We start from the raw sequence: 21,005 nt of genomic DNA, 5'->3' as shown, positions 1-21,005 counted from the left end.
TGATCTTTCCTCCATCCTTCTCTTCCTCCACTTGATTCCTCCTTCTGCCCAAAGCTGTAGAGAAACATCTTGTTGTGTTTAAGGTTTGTATTTTTTTTTCCTTTTTTTGTCAAAGATTTTTTGTTTGTGTTTTTGTCCTTTGAACTGTCTGTATATTTACAATGTATCAAGTTGGTTCTTGTGTAAAAGTATTTTATCAAACAGTATAAAATATCTAATATCTTAGATCTTTGGAGGAAAAAATAACATACCTTCTTAATATATTTTAAGACCTAACAAAAGAGATCTAAAGCAGTTAATCTGTGATATCCAGCATTTCATGTTCAATTTTTTTTCTGACAGACTGGGACAAGCCTCCAGGAACATGTTGATGCCATCAAGAGCCGATCTCAGCCCTGTGATTGATTCATGGTTTCTACCCTGGTAAATTACTATACCTGAAATGTTCTCAGACAGGATGTTGTTGTGCTTTAGGCACTTTTTTGGACTTCTGGAAACACCTAAACAAAAAGCATGCTGAGCAGATTGAGAGTGAAGTAAGAAATGATGTAGAATCATCTCACTTTACCCAGTTTTCCTTTTGGTTTAAACATCAAAATAATATTTAATGTTTGATTCTTGCACAAAACCTTTTGTGTAACTGGCTCCTGACTTGTTATATACATTCTAAATAATATCAACAATCAAGGATTTTTATTTTCATTTTCACGATGCATTTATATACACGAGAATTAAATTTCATTTCTTGATCAGTCACTGCAGTGCCATAGAAACATCAATAAAACAACAAACATCATAATAAAATATAAGCATTATAATAAAGTAATAAATTGGAATAAAATCAGATCAGATAAAAAACAGTCCATTCTCTTAAAGTGCATTCAGTCTCTTGACTTGACAGGTGACTAGGTGAGTGTGGGTGTGTCAGTGGGGATGGGGGACAGTCCGTTATTAAGTCTTACAGCCTGGGGAATGAAGCTATTCAGCTTCTTGCAGCTGATGCTGCTGTATCTCATGCCTGATGGCAAAAGGGAGAGGATGTGGTGGGAGGGATGGAGCAGGTCCATGATGATGGAGGTGGCTCTACTGATGCACCGCAGCTGGTATAGCTCCAGCAGGCAGGGGAGTGGAGCACCAATGATTTTGCTGGCTGTCTTGACCAGTCTGTTAAGCTGTTTTTTGTCCTTCATGCTGCAATCAATCAGACCCAGAGTTGTCTCAAATCTTTAAAAACCCACCCTTGTTTGTACATAAATGTGGACGTAATTTAAGAGATCATCTAGTCCATGCAAATTTCTTTTATAAAAGTAATCAAAAAACTCCACGACAAACTCTTTTAAGCCCCTTGACAAATGGAAATTATCGACGTGGGAGTTGCGCCCAATGCCATAACACGGTTAAATCGACACATTTCTATCATCCCCTCACGGGGAAAAAGTTTCCTATAAAGTCTGTAATTACTTGTGCATCAACTCATGTAATTTATATGGTACGCTGCCCATGTGGTCTTGCATACACTGGTAAAACAACCAGAAAACTTAAACAAAGAATAAGCGAACACAAGAGCGCGATCCGTCGACAGGACAGAGAATATCCGGTGGCAGCTCATTTCAGTGACATGAAACATGACGTAGCTTCCCTCTGCTTTTGCGGCATTGAGCATGTTTCGATGCCACCTAGGGGTGGAGATCATGACCTGTTACTGAAAAGAAGAGAAGCATACTGGATATTCACGTTACAAACCCTATCTCCAAAGGGACTTAATGATGAACTTTTGCTTAATGTAATGTTATAAATTGTTTTGTATTTTTCTGTATTCTTCCATATTGGAAAAATGGTTAGTTATTTGGAAGATTTGAATGATTAGATATCTTATTTGTTGCACTCTGGAGTTGTGTATTAAGTTCTCACCTTGTTTGCAACTGCCTTTGACTAATAGATGTTTTTTGGTGAGAGAAGTGTATGTATGTATATACGTAGGTACGTGTGTGTGTGTGGGGGTATTGTGTGTATGTATGTATGTTGTCACAGCTCCATTCCCCCAGTTCCCTCCTGTCCCTCTGCCCCAGTAAATTTCCACTCTCCCTGTCTCTGCTCCACTCTACCTGTCAGCCACTCCCACCTCATCAGCTCAACTCCACTCACCTGCTGGCACAGCTGCAGCTCGTCCCCAATCAGCCCTGCTCATAAGCCTCTCCTGCACTCTCACTCTTTGCCAGATTGTTCCTCAGCATTCATGCGAGACTCTCCAGCATTCCTTTCCTGCCTGACCTCCTGTTGCCGAACCTGTCTGCCTCTGACCTGCCTGCATCGCCTGTCTCCCGGTAAACTCGCCAGCCTTCTGTCCCTGACCACGACTTCTGCCTCAGCGTCTCTGGTTTCTGTCTGCTCACCTGGTCCTGACTTCTCCGCCTGTTCCCGTCTTCGCTGCTGCTCATCCCCTGTCTGCTCTGCTGCATCATCGGCCTGCACTTTTGGTTCTGGACTCCTCGCCTCGTTGACTTCGTCTCCTGTAAGCCCCTCTCTGTCACTCCTGCCTGCTGTTGATCAGAACTGTACGGGTCTGAGGGTTCACGCCCTCCCCCTCGGTTCCACATTCAGGCTCAGCTTGACCCAATCCTCCAGCCTGAAACCCAGAGACTTTGTGTGGGCCCTGAGCCTGAAGAAAGAACTGTTTTCTGTGTTTTCTCATCTGCTCGAGTTCCTGTTCTGCTTGTGTGTGAATAAAAGTCTTTACCAACGGTCCCAGAATTCCAGAGTGCTGCGTTTGGGTTCTAACTACACCCGTCACATATGTATACTTTTGTATACTTTTTTTATTTAACAAGTCACTTAGACCCTATTTCCAGTTTCTAAATAATTGTGGTTAAAAAATGTTTTCCTTTTGATATTGATATACCTATGTCCTTTTTTGGAGATTGATACACTTTGGAGTATGATGCACAAGAGAATATTGATACTTGTTAGGCTGGATTGGTCTGTATATATGTATATTTTTTATGTGTGGGGTAGTACAAGAAAAAAAAGAAGAAAAAAAAGATTATTGTGATCTCTGTGGGCGTTACCCAATTTGATGAGTTTCCGGCCCTAATGCCGGGCTGATAACACCTGAATTCATTTCAGGTGTTGATCAATCTCAGCAGTCCTCTGATTGGATGCTTGGAACTATATTTTTTAATATTTAATATTCAGCTTAAAGCTTGCAATTGTTACTTAAGAAATCGAAGAGTTAGCTGTTAATGAGGTCTTGGTTGTCAGATTTTAATGTTGGCACTTGAAAACAATAGCATCTTTAATATCATTGTATTTGAGATTTAACTAAATAATTCTACTAATTACTGTTGTAGAAAAGAGTCTTTCACGGATCAACCATTAAGTGCTCTCTCTGATTGTCTGCAAGCTGTGCATGAGCTAAGTCAAGAAATCTATATCGTGATCTATTTATTGAACATACAAAATTTACATTGTCGTCTTTGTCATTTGTACCTAAAGTAGTGGTATGGACACCATGGAGTGAAAAAGAGAAAGAAGCTGTACACAAACACCTGGCAAGATTTCTGGAGGAGCGCAGAGTTCCCTGGAAAGAAGAGTGCGTGCGGGCAATCAACGCGGAAGCAGCCCTGAGTGACAGATCGTGGAGAGATGTCAAGAACTTTGTGTACAATGCAGTCGTTACTTTAAACCGAAGAGCCGCGATACGTAAACTTAATTACTGAAAATTTAACTTGTATTAGAACTTAAGTGTTCAAAGTTTTAATGTTTGAGACAGTTGCCAGATTGACATGTTAGTTACATCCTACCACTGCAAATCTGCATCAGAAAACTAAGCACTTTTGCTCAAGTACTGTGATTGAATGAATGTATTTGCACTTTACTTTCCATTGTTGACTACTGTTGCATTATGTTCATGTTGTGGTATTTAATCAGGTTAATAAGAAAAGACAAACAGGTAACCTGACTGAAACACTTAACTAAAGGTCTGTTCATAGCAACTTAAGTAGTGAAGCAGTATTAATGTATGGTTAAGACAGTAACTGGCTACTGATATTACATTACATGTTCGTTATCTGAAGTTGGTTTGAAGTGGATGCAGTGAAGTGGTTTTTGTTTATTTACATTTTTATATATAAGTTTTGTTTTTATATTTTCATTGCAACAATTAATTTTTCATTTACAATTAAATTCAAGGTGATTGCACTTTACTTTGCACAACTACACTTCACTGAAGCAAATGTCCCAAGCATCAGTAATGTTGGGTCTCTGTTTAAATAAACAGAGTTTTGTCAACTGACATTGGCATTTTTTGCCACTTTGTTGGAAATGGTAATGTTACGACTGATAAATGTACCTGGGTGAAAAAGGAATAAGGGAAAAGTGAGACAAATGTGTAAAGAAAGGTTCTTTTATTAACAAATTAAGTGCAAATTGAAGTTAACAAATGTATTGCAGAGTGACTGCTCTTGCTGCCAATCACTGCAGCTTGAAGGGGGTGGGGGGGCAGAAAACTGAGCAGAGGAGAACACAGTGGTACATAACAGGTATGATATTAATATGTATCACACTGCAGCAGAGCAATATTTGTGCAGTTTAAGTGCAACTGTGTTTTTTCTTTTTTCATAAGTGATGGAGGGATAGAGCAATAATTTTAGGTGTTCTGTTATTTATAAATCTAAACCCATGCAATTCTTTTTAAAACACATCCACAATGATAAAGTATGTCCAATGTCCATAGTAAAATATAAAATGTGAGCAAATAATAACTACAAGCAAAAAACACAAGTTAATTAAACTTGTCTGACCAGAAATGGATCCAGCATCGCCACCATGAATAGGTCCTCTCTCAAGTGGTACCAAACTTTTTCACAAAATATCTTTCCTTTGTGCTTTTTAAAAAGCTGAGGTGGAAACTAGAGTTAGGAGGGCGCCTAGTGTTTAAATATAGTATCACTTTGTCTTTAAATCTAGTAGAAAGGGTGGTCCTCACTCCTAATCTGAATTTATCTGGATCTCACTTCAATGCCTGTACAGGAGTGTGTGTGTGTGTACGTGTTTAATTTATTAGATTAAGTTAACCCTTTTGTTTTATTTAATTTGTTAACTTAATTTTGCACAATTTGTTAATCAAAGAACATTTTTCTTCCTTCCTTTTTCTCCCGGTTAAATTTATTTATTGTTACACCCCTCATCCCCTAGCCCAACTTGGGGGTCGTAACATTTGTCAAATTTGCGTCAAAAGCTTTGAAATTGTCCTGAGACACATTCTGTTATCGAGTTTTCTTCAGTTCTAATCAATAATGAAGAACATATGAATTTGTGAAAATAATCTGATCAAATTAGTTATGTAGGTTATAATTCCTGCTTTTAGTTTTTAAATGTATATGTGTTATATATGTTCTCATTAATAATGGCTTGTTGATATAATATTACAAGTTTAAACCAGATGACAGAATGTGCAGCACCCACTGTGTGTCATGTCCAAGAAGTCAGGATAAGTTATGTTTAGTTTTTGTCTTGTGTCTATGTTGTCTCGTGGCTTCCTGTTTTATTTTGACACCTAACTCTCCTCTCGTTTCAGGTAACTTGCTCCTTCCCCCTTGTGTGATCCCACTGGTCTGATTGTCTGCCCTGCCCTGATTGTTTCCACCTGTTTCCCATTACCTCATGTGTGTGGGTATATAGTCTGTGTTTCCCTTTGTCCTGTGCCAGTTCGTCTTGTCTTGTGTGCCAGAGAACCCATGCCTGTTTGCTCCACAACCTTTGTCAAGTCAGGTTTCGTATTCTTTGATACTTTGTTTTGCCTTATGTTATTTTGATACTTTGCCTTGTTATTTTCCTCGAAAGAGTGATTTTGATTTCTTCTGTGTTTATGGTATTTTTCCTCATCAGAGTGTTTTTTGTTAGTTTGAGATCTTCCTCGATTGAGTGATTTTCCTTTGATACTTTGTTATTAAAAGATATTATATTTGACCTCGTCTCCAGGGTCGTGCATTTGGGTTCAGTCCTAGTTCGGTTGTGACACTGTGGAGGGAATTTATGATGTTAAATGTGTTTAACTCCTACAGTTTGACAATTCTGGGTGCTGAAGAGACATCTAAAATGACAGTAACATCTGTGTCAGGACACTGTGCTTCATACCATTCTCACAATCTGAAAGTGATCTTCATAACACTAATAACAAATTATGTTGCTCTAAATGACTCTAATTTACTCCTTCTGACAGGACGGTTCACCCCAAACCTGTACAGAATTTATTCTCGTAGTCCTTCTAGCTAACAAACAGGGCTCAACCAGTCTACCAGAACCTGCCCATAACGGGGTCTTTACTGGTCTTGATATTGGCTCCCCAATACAAAAATAAATGAAGACTAGATTAACATTCACTAACAAATATAGCTAACTATAGGTTAGCTTTAATACTGCTTGCAAATACTACAGACAGCAGTACAATTTTAGTTGCATATGTGTTCAGTTCTGGATTAAAATCACCAAGCAAGGCAGGTAACCAATGTTCAAATCTCCCAACCTCCCAGAAAGAAAGAAATATCATCCAAAATTTTAAAGTTAATTTTAGCTAAGCTTTACCATCTCTCTCAAGTATATACAATTTTTGTCAATCTCATACCTTTTATGAATATTTCTATTATTCCCATGATGTTTTTGCATTTCCTTTAAACTTAAATAAGGTAATGTTCCAATTGATATTTGTGTTGATTGTTTTTCTATTAGTTTCCATTTAGTTTTCACTTTATTATTCATCCATTTCAGTATTATATCTATTTGTGTAGCATGAAAATAAGTAAATAAATCTGGAAAGTTAAGCCCACTCTTTTCTTTAGGTTGTATTAGCATACTAAGTTTTTTTCCTTTTCCTTTTATAATTCCAGATATAATTTGAAAGCATTTGATTCCATCTTTTAAAACTACATTGTGGAATGGGTAGTGGTAACCTGGAATAAAAACAGGAATTGGGGAAGGATCATCATTTTCACATTTTCTACTCTACTCTGTATTGGTTCTGGTACAGTTTTCCATCTATTTAAATCTTGTCTCAATCAATTTCTTCCAAAACTTGATAATTATTTACATAGAGGTTCTTTATATCTCCAGTAAGGTAAAATCCCAAATATTTAATTTTCTTTAAATCCCAATTTATATCTATTTTTAAGTTCTTCTGATATCTGTTTCCTAAGAGTTAGTGCTTCACATTTACCTTCATTAAGCTTATAGCCAGAATGCTTACTGTATTCTGAAATTGTTTCCATTAAGTTTGGTAAGGATTGGTCTGGAGAGGTTAAGTAAACAATCACATCATCTGCATATAATGCCAATTTGTGCTGTTCTTCCTTTATCCTTACCCCTTTAATGTTATTATTTTTTCTTATATTTTCAGCAAGTGCCTCAATACAGATTGCAAATATAATTGGTAACAGAGGGTCTCCTTGTCTTGTCCCTTTATGGATTCAAATTTTTCTAGACAGTGTGCCATTGACCTTTACTCTTGACATTGGATTTTTATACATTATTTGAAGCCACTTAATAAATTTTTCATGGAAACCAAAACTTCTTACAATCTCAAACATAAATGGCCACCACACTTAGTCAAATGCTTTCTCAGCATCTAACGTCAAGAGTAGAAGTTTTATGCCATTGTTCTGAGCATAATCCATTATATTTAGAGTCCATCTGATATTATTTGACAACAACCTACCTGGTATAAAACCACACTGATTATTGTCTATAATCTCAGGCACAATGGCTTTTAATCTTTTAGCTATGATTGATGTTATTATTTTATGATCAGTGTTCAAATCAGGCAAAGTCATGGTCATCTATAACCTTTAGGACCCAATTGGTGTTTCCTGCTTTTGGTGGGTGCAACAGTGGGAGACATGGTCTGGTAAGTTTTACATTTTTTGATATTTTAATAAAACAATGTTGATATCATCACAGTCACAGCTTTGACATTTCAAATCCATCTTCCCATTATAATAATCTTGTTAAAGAATTTTTAAATAAATGTTACCTTTTTAGTTCAGGTTAGCAGGCTAGCTAACAACTGGGGAAAAAACAAAAAGGCTCCAGTGTACAAGACACTGTTAAAATGTCTGACGGAGGTGAAACGTAAGCTGACGGAGTTGACAAGTGCTTATAGAAAGTCATTATATGTAAAGGATAACAGCTACATATGTTAATTAGCTAGCTAACATCAGTAGGTCATCTCCCAATTAAGGTCCAACTTGTATTTATTGCTTTTATCTGTACTGCAGGCAAGCATGGCTGGAAAGAAGCAGTCAGTGTCAGTGGAGGAGCAAAGAAAGAGAAACAGGGAGTATCAAAGAAAGAGAAGAGAGAAATTAAACCGTGATCCAGACAGCAGAAGGGAAAACCTTGAGAAGGAAAGACAGAGTTCAAGAGAAGAAAGTGAGGCAAATAGGAGAGCTGGGTGAGAGGGAGCAGAGGTGTCAGAGAAGGTATTGGAGGGATGCTCAGAGAAGGTCTAGAAAATGCAGGGCTATGCAGAATGCAGTGCAGCAAGAAGACACACCCCAGATAGTCCACTAGACCAAAGTATTGAGGAGCCAACAATGAGCAGACGTGCTCTTGCAAGTGAGAGGGACAGAAGAAAAACTAGGAAGAGGCATTAGGGAAATAAAGGCTTTACATTAAAGGACCAGTGTGTAATAATTACAGGAATTTATGTACATAAATGAGATATTATATATAAGTATGTATTATTACATATATAAGTATTTATTATTACCAATCAACGTAAACTCATAATCTATATGTTCCCGTTACTTTAGAAATAGCCATTTATAGTTACATACGGTCGGGTCCACTTACGGAGATCATCATCCTGCGCAGTCTGCGGCATCACAGAGCGGACAAACTGCACTAACAGTGAGTCTTGGGAAGCCCATGGCGACCTTACGTAGACGCCGCAGCGTAAACACGGAAGTAGACGGGGAGGATAGACGCAGGTGATTGCTGGCAGACCATTTAGCGTTGTGAACCTTGACTGGCACAGTTTTGACAAATGGAGGATCATACATACACTGTACCAGAACAAAAAGCAGCAGACAGTGAATCCCCGTCATCCAAGAAGCGGAGACGCGAAGAAAGTAAACGCAAGCATGACAGGAAATGGCAAAAACACGAATCAACATCGGCATAGCGTTTACACGATGGAAATTGCTGATGGAGGACAAACGTTTTCACAGTGACGCCAAGGTTGCCTGTTTTCTGCTGGACAGGTAATTCATCCTACACACATAATTGTAGTTTGTTGTGAGATAGCTCGCCATTTTGCTCATTACTGCTTATACTGTAAAAAGGCTCAATTGAAGAGCCACTGCCTCTGAGGAAAGACACAAAGGCAAGTAGAGTACAAAATTCTTCCTCACACCAGATTCCAGTCAGAGAATCATCCATTGGAGTACAAAGGATCATTCATTCTATGCTACAGGATCATGTAACCTCTCACATCAGGAATGATGAGATGATTTGTGCACATGGAGATACATTATTTGCAAAAAAGGGCCGTGAACAAAGTGCCAAGGAGATTGACAAGCATGTCAAAAGTCTTAAAGACATTTGTGATGCAGATTTTCAACTGGCAATTAAAGCAGCCAGGCATGTGTCAAACTATAATGAAAGCAAGAACGAATTATGGAAAGCCATCTACAGCCGTTAAAATTGGCTTTTCACTCAAAGGGGCAACAGAGGCCTGGATAGGCCACTGTTTGATGATGTCTGATGTCAAAACTGAGAAGAAGGCAAAAAAGTTCAAGGAGTTGCTGGATAACTCCTGGTCCACTTACATGTTGACTAATGTTCATGGCACAATTAAGCAACGGAAGTGGGGCAAAGAAGACAACGTACCTCTGACAGAGGATGTAGTCACTCTCCAGAACTACCTGCAGAAAGCTGAGGATGACGCAGAGGCAGAGTTAAGAGGGTATGTGAGTGCTAATTAAGCGAGAGCCCTCTTGCACAAATAATTGTGTTCAATAAAAGCGTGAAGGAGAAGCATCACATTTAACCCTCGAGACATATCTAAAAGCAGACACTGGCCCTGTGAATAAGGGCATATATGAAACTCACCGGTGGAAAAACAACTGAGCGCCAGACTGACCCATTTGGTGACACAAGGAAAGAGAGGCAGTCAAGCTTTTGTGCGCTCAAGAAGTAAGATGGGGACCTTTCTCCCTGACTGACCATTTCTGTTTGCAAGGTTTGGCACAACAACCAATCTTCGTGGGTGTGACTGCCTCAGAAGATATGCAGAAGAGAGCAAGGCCAAAAACCCAGAACTGCTGAGGTCAACAAAGTTAAGGAAGCACGTTGTTACCCTATGTCAGCTTCTCGACCTCAACAATCAGGAACTCAAGCAAGTTGCTCGTTTTATGGGACATGATATCAGAGTCCACTGCGAGTATTATCAGCAGACAGATAAAACATTCCAAGTGGCCAAGATTGGCAAACTTCTGTTTGCGATGGAACATGGAGCAGACTCACTGAAAGGGAAGAGTCTGCAAACACTGGACTCTACTATTATTAATGTATATACCACTGATAACACCTTTTTAAAGTCATCACTCTTCCAATTACACTGTCTGTCTTTCTCTCTATCTGTCTCCGTCTCTCTCCATCTGTCTTTCTGTCCACTATGTGTATATCTTTCTCATATATATATATATATGTATGTCGGCGTGCCACATGGGCAGCATTGGCACCACGGCATGTATTTGTCATGGTTTTGGTTTTTTGTTGGTTATTTCCTGTTTTATTTTGGTAGTTCTGGTCTTCCCTCGTGTGTCTTTTTTTACTTCCTGTCTTTGTCTGTTTTCCCTCTCTTTTTGATTGTCATGTGTTTCACCTGTTTGCCCACCTGTGTCTCATTAGTTCTCTCTACTTTAGTCCCTCTGTTTCTCTGTGTCTTTGTCAGTTGGTTGGTTGTTCCTAATGTCGGTCAGCTTGGATTCCCTGTGTTTCCCTTCGGTGTGTCAACCGTGCTGTTTTTCCCCTGGACCGTTTTTTGAGTTTACCTTTGTGGATTCAGTTTCATTGGTCTTTGAATTTTTACCTCCCTGCATCTGAGTAAGCCTTTGTTTCTTTTGTTTATATTCATTAAACTTTTTTTGAACTGCTCCCCACTGTCTTGTGTTGTCTGTATTTGGGTCCTCCACCTCTTGAACTGTAACAGTATTTCTTTTTTTAGGCGCTGTGGTTCTGTTTCGGTCGTGTCTAGAAGGTAACTGTATTTGCACAACTGCAATTGCAATTGCAAGAATTGTGTCCGTTATTTGACTGAAATGGTCAAGTCACGTGATCTTTCGGTTCTCTTCTAGACAGGACTCCTTGTCTGTGTGAAAGTAATGACAGCAGGCTGTCTGTGAACAGCACGATTTCATATGTGCAGCGTTTTACAGAAAGACATCCTTGGTGCGGGCAGTTAGGTATGGGCATTAGGCATTTGTTTTATCAGGTAAAGATTTGTAGTAATTGTAGTTAAATGCTGAAAGGTTTCAACAAACTATGAAACTGTCAGTGCTAATGGAAGAAATGATTAGTATGCAATTACAATGTTAAATCTGTATTACGGTGTATTAACAAGAGTTAAAATAAACAAACATAGGAAAAGGAGAAAGCAGGACAACAGTAATAGTTGTAATAAAATAATTATTGCGGTGGGTTTGCAAAAGCAATGTATGTGTTTGTAAAAATAATGCTGTAGTTATGGGCAATTGTTTCCATGCACATGGGTGGAATGTGTGGGTGTGTAGAAGAGTAAGGGAAAGTGATCTGGAACTAATCTACATGTGCGAAAGCGGAGCTGTCGCCAGGTAGTCGTGGAGTACAGCACCGTGTGTAGACATATTGTCTTTGCGGCTGTGTGTGTGTGTGAAGAGGTTGTCTGTGTATCAATGGAATTGGAGGAAACACGGATTGGAAATGTGTGATCATATTTTATGCTATGTGTAGACAGGCGGAGTTATGTGTTGTTGTAAATGTGATAGTGAAACATGTCATTAGATGATGTTGTGCTTTTTTTTTTGCCTCTGCAGTGTCTCATGACGGTGAAGTGTGTGTTCTTCACAGTGGGGTTGAGAGGGTGTAACTACAGGTGTGCCCTGCACAGGCAGTGATGTTTTCTCTGTGGAATTAATATGCTGCTCTTTAATTTCATTTATGATGTCAGGAGACAAAAATAAAGGTTTTAGTAACAGTATAAGGGAGAAGCTACAGTTCCAAGTCCTGCGTCAGTACATACAGTACAAGTGAAATTATGAGGCTGATCAGAGCCGATATAGGCGTCTGTCCTCAGTGATTTGATCAGTGTTCAGCTCTCAGTCTATCAGTTTACAGCTGACATAAACCTACATCTGAGCCACCACTTGTGATCATATTCCATTCTAGGCCAGAGGGAAGACCCTCAAAAGTGCTTTAGTTTTTGAGATACTTTACCTTATCTGAAAGACTTCATCATTCCCTGCTGTCCCGCCAGTGCACTTTGCTCCCAGAATGCAGGTCTGTTAGTGACTCCCAGTATCTCTAAAACAGACTGGGAGGTAGAGCCTTCAGTTACCAGGCTCCTTTACTGTGGAACCAGCTCTCTCCACAGGTCAGAGAGGCAGACACTCCATCTACATTTAAGTCCAGGCTTTAAACCTTCGTCTACGACAGAGCTTTTAGTTAGGACTGGTTCAGGTAGCCCTCAACCATTTTATAACTACAGTGCTATAGGCTTAGACTGCTACATGGAGCCCTGTCCTCTCCTCTCACACATTTTGAACTGTCATTATCTGTTGCACCTTGTAGTTTGGCCTTGGTGTCTCTGACTCTGAGTTTTCCACAGATCTCTTCAGAGTTCTATCCCCATGCACCAACCGCTGCCTGCATCATCTCCTTTCCCCTGCTGTTAAACCGGCCTGCACTTCCTGTTCATGAACCAGTCTCAGTCTGCCATCCAGTACTCCCATTAAGCTGCTCTCCCTGCCTTTCCTGCCCACCAGAAACATGACATGTTTTCCATATTCTCTAAGGTCTCCCACATATGAAATGGATTCTTGTTAGAAAAAAGAAAATTTAATTTGTACTGAAATACAGTACTTGAGGCCACCAGACTGAGGTGTGAAAGTTGGTAGGAGTCTTTTTTTTTCATTTATCTCCTGTCTCCAAATCAACTGATATTACTGCAATAATAATAAAGAAAAAAAATCACCTTTGGAGGAATGTGCCACAGGACTGACTCCAGAAGATGCTCGATGCTTTGCTGATGGCTGTTTGTGTTGCTTGCCTGTTGAGGAGTTTTTATTCCCGACAGCACCTGCAATAGTTTCCTCTGCTGATGGTTCTATGAAATACATACACCATTTGCATTATTTGAAGGCGGAACTGTTAATCACATCAGAATACACATCACCTCTACTAGTGCTGCACAATTAATCTGGACCATACAGTCTATGATCCGGACACACATGCTGTGTGCAGCAGGTATGGTCACGTAACTACCCGATCTATTGTGATTTCGTCTAGGTTCTTTCCATGAAGCTCAGCCAATCTCCCGCTCTCAAAAGCCAGTAGAACTTTACTGATCCTTGCCAGCTGCAGTATCTTGTCTGGTAGTCTATAGAACTCGTGGTGGTTCCTGATGTCATGACCAAGAAAGCTGGCTAGTTGATCCATGTCCGTGTCAGTCATGTTTAGCACTGTTGACAGAGTTGCTGCATGTTTTCGCAGTTTGGTTGATGACAATGCCTTGGGACACTTTGCACCACATGCCTTGGCAAAGCCATGGATGCAGTCTGAGCCATGTAGAAGCGACATAGTTGCAGGTCTTGCAAACACATGAATATTGTCCTGAAGAACCCCACAGGCCTCTCTTTGCTGAACGTGGAGTTCCAAAGCATGAAGCATTTTCGGGGTCAGAAGAATTGGAACTGGTCTGCCTTGCTTTCCTCTGGTGACAATTCTGAAGAAATGTGAATGAGAAATTTTTTCTCCACTTCCGACAGCGCCCAGTCCAAATCCTCATGGTATCAACATGTGGTTGGGATCAACATATTGTAATACCAGCTCCAAAGTCCCAAGCAAACTTGAGATATGGTCATTCCAAGGGATAGGGAAAGTTTCCTGAGTCTGTAGCTATACATATATACACATCCTCATCAAATGTTACCTTAACACTATGAATGTTCATAACATTCTTAATAGGGACTCGGAAGGAGCAGTACTTACCATATTTGGAAGATGTGTGGGTGTGAGGACAACTGAGTGCAATACTGGATAAGGACCTTTAGGGGGGGATAGTGAGGGAACAGTGTGTGTGTGTGTCCTGATGGAAAAACATAATTTATGGGCCAAAGCTAAAAACTTCACAGGCACCTTCAGAATGGCTCCTGCGTCCATTTAAAAGGCTTCCCGTAATGAGGACCTCAATTTTGGTCCCCGTGCTGTCAGAGGTCCCCATGGCGTTACTGTGTAAACAATGTCCCCATAATGATAGTAATACAAGCGCACACACACGTGTTTACACACTTACAGACTTAAAAAGAGACTCAAAAATGTGGTCAGTCTGCCTTTTAAGTCTTATCATTGTATTGCATTTATGAATTTTGTAGTAAATGTTCATGTGAATAAAAACATGTAACACTGTCTGCCTTTCTTACTTTTTTAATTGCTGGCAAAATATGTAAATTTCAGCCAGAACAGACCACAGACAATGCAGAACTATTGCCTTCTTTCTGCCACATCATAAGGCAGTGCAGTAGACAAGGCATGTTTGAACTGAACCAGGAAAAGTCTCTTTAGTATCTTTCTATAAAAAATGACCACAATTAATCTTCTATTGAAGCTCACAGCTTCTATGAAATAGCATATTCAGCTAACCTGTCTAAATAAAGTCAGAATTTTCATCACATATACATTAATTCAAGTTACTATATTGAAACCTGTTACATTTAGCTCCCATTCCAATCAATCTCCTAATAGTTCAAAAAGAAGATTCAATAACTTATGGGTAAGAACAATGCAATGCTTGTTGAGACTAAGAGCAGAGTATGAACCTATCATCTTAAACCTCATTTTCTGAAAGAAATTGCAGCAGGTACTGTGAATAAAACAAGAAGAGCGCGGGGTTGAAAAAAACATGCTCATTTAACATTTGGCAGCATTGAGCAACTTAGCATAATCATTTACAAAAGTTCAACTGATATGGAATTGTACCTGGGCCATAGTTTGCATTTTAAAGTTCTATCGATTCATCTTCCTTTTCAATGCTATAATTCTGTTGTAAATGTAGTATTTGATTGCAACCCAGTCTTCCAGAGCTACCAGCTCTGCTTGGAGGCAGACGGCCCAGTCCCCTTTACCTGGTACTTTGCATCTTGTTATGAAATGTTGTCACCTGTCCACTTGCTTCTCGCCTTCCCAGCTGTCATACATGGAAACAAAAAATCTCTTAAGAATTTAGTTTAGTTAATAATGTGAATACAAAGTGCTCTTTAACCTTGCTTTCTATTGAAGAACATTCAGGTTACTTGGGATACACCACTTGAAATGCTGTGTTCTGCTGAGAACCTAAAAGGATAAAATAGAATATGTATTGTGATTAAAGCACACATTTACATACTGTCACAACTGAGAAGAATTAACTTTTAGTACGTTCACTTCAAACATTTTGTATTTGGGTGCCTTTTATATTTTACCATTTCTTGGTTGAGTGTCACTGATGCTTAAGTGCTCACCATGTTGTCCAGGGCGGTTGAGGCAGAAGTGCCCTCCATGTTGTCCAGGGTGGATGATCATCCTCATGCTATTGTACTATAACGCTTCTGCATCCAACTTCCACAGGACAGACTCTGACTATCCCTGGTGTTCAGTTTCTGCTGCCAAATCTTAATTTATAAGCCTTTTCCTTTCTGTTGCATCTTTGTCTTTCAACCATGGTGCATGAACTGGAAACAATACATGAATGAGAGAAATTCAGCTACATTTGTAGGCCCATGGATGTTCTAAAAATAATGTTCTTGTAAAATAAACACCTTGAAAAGAATTAATGTACATATGACAAAAAGAATGTTTGTTTTTTGCTTGGATTAGCATACTCACAGAATTATTCACTCCGGTGATCAGACTCAAAGTCATCTGCTTCTCTCTCTCAAATATCCTTTTCTTAGCCTCATCATAATGTTCCTCACAATGAGCATGATGCCGCTTTACATTTTGCAGATGACGGCTTGCTCTTAACTATTCAAATCAAGAATCAAATGTAAAGAACATTAGTCTTGCTTGAGATTCTACAATATTTCCTCATATAGTAAATATCTCCAAAGAACATGAAATATTTGAATGAATAAGAAGAAATCTGTCTTACCTGCTCTGCAGATGCTGTCTGGTGGAAGGGAACACCTCCAGTGGGCTGGCTGTCCTTAAACTAAATGACAGAAAAGGTTTGTTTGTAATTACAAAGTACTGTAACTGGAAATTATGATGCAATTCATCATAATTCATCATAATTGTTGTTAAGAAATGAAAAAAAAAATCATTAAAATTGACACTAATGATGAATTAACATACGTGTCACACACTTTGTGTCATCTCATATTGAGACAAAAAGGCTGCAGTGAGGTTACATGCAGGGCACACAGACCTTAAGGAACATAATTCACAGGAGGATCTGGGCTCATTATGCCAAACTCTGTAGAACCTGTTAACAATCTACAGTATCTGCTAACCAACAATATGATGACAATGTAACACACTCTACAGACGTTGGGTCAGACCATATGAGGACGTCATCTTAAACACACTCAAATCTTTCACAGGCTAAAACAATATGAAGACATGACGACTGAACACATGTACAGTCCATGTTCCTGACCTCTAACTTGTCTTGTTGTTGTCCAAGAAAGATATAAAGGTTGAAATCAGGTTTAGTAATTGCAGCTGATCAGCTGTTAACAGAAATAGACTTTTAACCAGTGAGAAAAAAGGTCTGAATGATAATGTTTAGGGCTGCAACAATGAATCAATAAAATCAATAAAAAACAATTATCAAAATAGTTGGCAACAAATTTCATTATCCGTTCGTTGTGTTCTGCGATTATGACATTGCTTGCTGCATTGCAGAGCTGTTCACATTGCATGGCGTCTGCTGAGCAGAACATATGGCGGAACACTGGAAACATGCCAGAGGCGGGGAAAACTATTTGTCCAAAAACAACCAAAGTATAAGACCCCTCTTTGTTGATTAAAACTAGGAACTACATTAGCTGCAAATAATCACAGTCTCAATGTCAAAGACCCAGACCACCTCTGTATGGAAAAAAAGAAATACAATTGAAACACTTTTTAACACTGGAAGCTTAATCAGGCTGTAATTTTACTAAAAAAAGAAAACGGAAGTCAAAACAGCAAATGAAATGCATAATGTACAATGAAAAAAATAAAATGATAATGTGAAATTTAAAGAGAATAAATAAAAAAAGTGTCATTTAAAATGCAAACTTGAAATCTGAGCAAAAATTGTAGAGACAGAATTTATTAAAAGAAATTCTTCCAGACAAGTGTGGTCATTTCTACCACTGGGTGTAGTAACCTTTTTTTTTTTTTTGAAGCAAACTTTTTATTTTATTTAATCTTTAATTTACCGAGAATAAACCCACTGAGATTTTTTTTATACCATTTTCACCATTCAAGGAGCAAACAACATAAAAATACCTGTTATTTATATATGTTGTGCACTAACATTGTCAATTTAAAACAATATTTTGTTTTTTAATATAGTAATGGAAATTAAAAAAACATTTTTCTAATCTGATCAGTTGAGTAATCAGAGAAATAATAACCCCAATTATTAAAGTAATCTTAAATTGCAACTCTAGTAATGTTCACATAGTATTCATAGATAATGATCTGTAACATACCTTTATAGTCATTGATCCACTGGACCTTTAAACAAGGCTTGTCACCTCCAGATAAAATAAACTGAGCAGCCTCAGGAGGAAGTCTGGCTCTTCTTTTTGACATGCTCTTCACTTTGCCATGTGATCTGCAACCTGCAAACATCTACATGAGAATATGACAAAAAGTCAGCAAGACAAATACAAAAAAAGACAAGTAATTATTTTGAATCAAACAGGACTTACAAAATGGTATTAATCTTACCTTAAGTCATAACTCATTTGTCAGTCATCACACGCAAGCTGGCACCAATCACGGAAGTTTGGCAGAAGTGGGTGGAGCGCCTGCCACTCATTCACAAACCAGGTTCTGACATCACTGTTGATGAGCGTCTCGTCGGTTTTATGGGATGGAGTCCATTCAAGCAGTATATGCCAAACAAACCATCTAAGTGTGATATAAAGATATGGACAGCATGTGATGTGAAGACAAGTTATGCCTGGAACATGTGAGTGTACACAGGCAAACCAGCTGATGGTGTTCCTGAGAAAAATCAGGGGAAGAGTGTGGTCCTAGAAAAGACAGCAGGGCTGCAAGGACACAACATTACCTGTGATCATTTTTTCACCAGCTATGCTGGTTATCCAAACATGGAAGAAGATAGTTTGTGTCCACTTGTTGTAGTTACACTACAACTATGATTAAAAAAAATAATCAAGTAAAAGGAACACAGATAAAGAATAATATAAAAAACCTAATCATTGAGGTTAGAAGACCAAGATTATAATTTTACTCCCAAATTAATGATTAAAAGCCAGACTAAAAAGATACATCTCTTAAAAATTCCAAGAGAGTTTGCCAATCTAATGTCCAAAGACAAAGAATTCCACAGTTTGTGGGCATAAAAACAGAAGGCACTCTCACCAGAACGTCTGTCGGACACATGAGCAACATTTAAAAGAAAAGCAGTGGAGGACCTCAGTGATCTGGCTGGAACATAAAATGAAAGAAGATCCTGAATGTATGGAGGAGCGAGGTCATTAAAACTTTATAAATGAGTAAAACAACTTTAAGAAAAAGTAGTAGTAGTTCTTGTGCACCACGAGTGAAGGTGCCAACCGACTCTGTGCGTGCAGTAGAAGGATGGTAATAAGATACCAGTTTCTTTGCCACCCCTGTGTGAGCTATGGTCTCAGTCTGGCCACCCCTATGAAAATTGTCTGGCTCCACCACTGGTTTCGCACCGCCCAAGACTATTGTGATTGGTTTAAAGAAAAATAAAGAAGCCAAATAATGTGTGGATCCAGACATTTCTCCAGTGATCACATAGTACTGTATAGGTCTGACTAATGATAATTTAAAAATACTCAGTTGGCATTCAACAATTTATAAAACTGTTTCCTTTATACTTAACTGATGCTATTATTTACAGCAAGATGCAATTAATGCAAACTGATTTCAAGTTTTTTATATGGACTGTAAAATGTCAGCAGCCTTTTATCTCCTGCAAGTAATTTCATTCTGTTTAATGGAGAGGAATTGGCAACCTGACACATGTACTGTGCAAACATAAAAGCCTTTATTAGAGAGTGTGAAAACACAAGACAACAGCACTGAAATTTGAAAGGAGAATGAAACCTGATACAAACAAAGCTGATGTTAAAATTGACTTAGCATTGTTGGTACATGTAATAGTAGACACAGTATGTTCTAGGTGGGTCGCCCAGGAGGCGTGCGAAGAGCTGGTATAATAGCAGCACGGGATTAGTTATCTCTGTGACTTTTGTTATGGTGGCGGCAGTGTAAACACCCACCCACCTGATGTCTCTGGTTGGCTTAACATGAAATCTTACTCTACCTTAGCCAATCATCATTACTTAGGCGGTTATCTTGCCCCTGCCCTCCCCCCTCACCAAAGGGAAAAAAACACACACATTTGCAGCTCCTGTGTCTGTGTGAGCCAAGTCGGATGACAGCTTCAGTGAGTAGCTTCATTAACGCGCAGTAACGGCGTGTTGGTAACGGTAACGGTGTTGTAACGATAGAAAAAGTAATTAGTTAGATTAACCGTTACTGAAAAAAGTAACGCCATTAGTAACGGCGTATTATTTTAACGCCGTTATTCCCATCACTGCAAGAGGACATGGTGTCATGTTCATGTAACATTAACATTATTATCTGTAAGCTCATGGTTTAAAATGACACATGCTATCAATAAATAGAGACAATAAATACACTACAAATTGTACAAAAATGCAACGTGCAAATTGTTCTGTGCAAATTCTGCTAATAAAGTGCAAATGTTGCTATCAAAGTGCTGAGTGCCATTATTAATGTGCATAGTTTAGTTGTTTGTGACTACTGACTGATGACTTCTGCCTTGTGAATATTGCACAGTGTGGTTTGGTATTAATTACACTTTATAACAAAGTGTCCTTTGTTACATCCCTCACCTAGTCACTAACTTTGTCTGCACACACACACACACACACACACACACAATAGAAGACATCAGAATGTCAGGTGGCTGTGATGTCATCAAAGGGAATTTGATGACATCACATACCCTGTCCTTTGATCTAGCATGGACTCTATGATATCATCGGTGTTATAACCTTATCACCATGTCATTATCAACATATTTTGACACAGGAATTTTTGAGAGAATTCACTGAATCTTTGAGTGCACATCAGACCTTCAACCTGATTGTAACTACAACAAGTGGACACAAACTAGAAGATTTATGCCTATAGGCATCACATTCAGACTTCGGCTGTCACTTTTTCAAAAAATTAATGTTGAACGAATTTAAAATGACCTATTATTTGTTTGAATAAATTTAACCCCCCCGCAAAACCTGCCTGCTCCCCTTAAACACCACAACACAACCTCATTATTTTTGTTACTTTATTAACTTTACAGCCTAGAACAAAGTTAAAAGAAATGTGTTACACTTTTCAAGCTTAGTCTCAAAGTGCTACAGTATTCGTAACATAGACGACACAGTAGGATGAAAAGCCTCCCTGAATAGAGACTATACAGCTCTAAAGCTTTGAAATAAAAACATAGCAAGGTAAAACATAGAACCAATAGTCAA

General features: G+C 38.7%; 1 pseudogene; it reads left to right on the top strand.

Moving 5' to 3' along the window:
• The first annotated feature begins 9,749 nt into the window (after positions 1-9,749).
• LOC146312461 (uncharacterized) overlaps positions 9,750-21,005 on the top strand; it is a 49,228-nt pseudogene continuing 37,972 nt past the window's right edge.

The sequence above is a fragment of the Lutjanus erythropterus genome, chromosome 17, assembly GCF_056507025.1.
Source record: "Lutjanus erythropterus isolate fLutEry1 chromosome 17, fLutEry1.hap2, whole genome shotgun sequence".
NCBI lineage: Eukaryota > Metazoa > Chordata > Actinopteri > Lutjaniformes > Lutjanidae > Lutjanus > Lutjanus erythropterus.
This window is presented reverse-complemented; position numbering and strand designations above follow the sequence as displayed.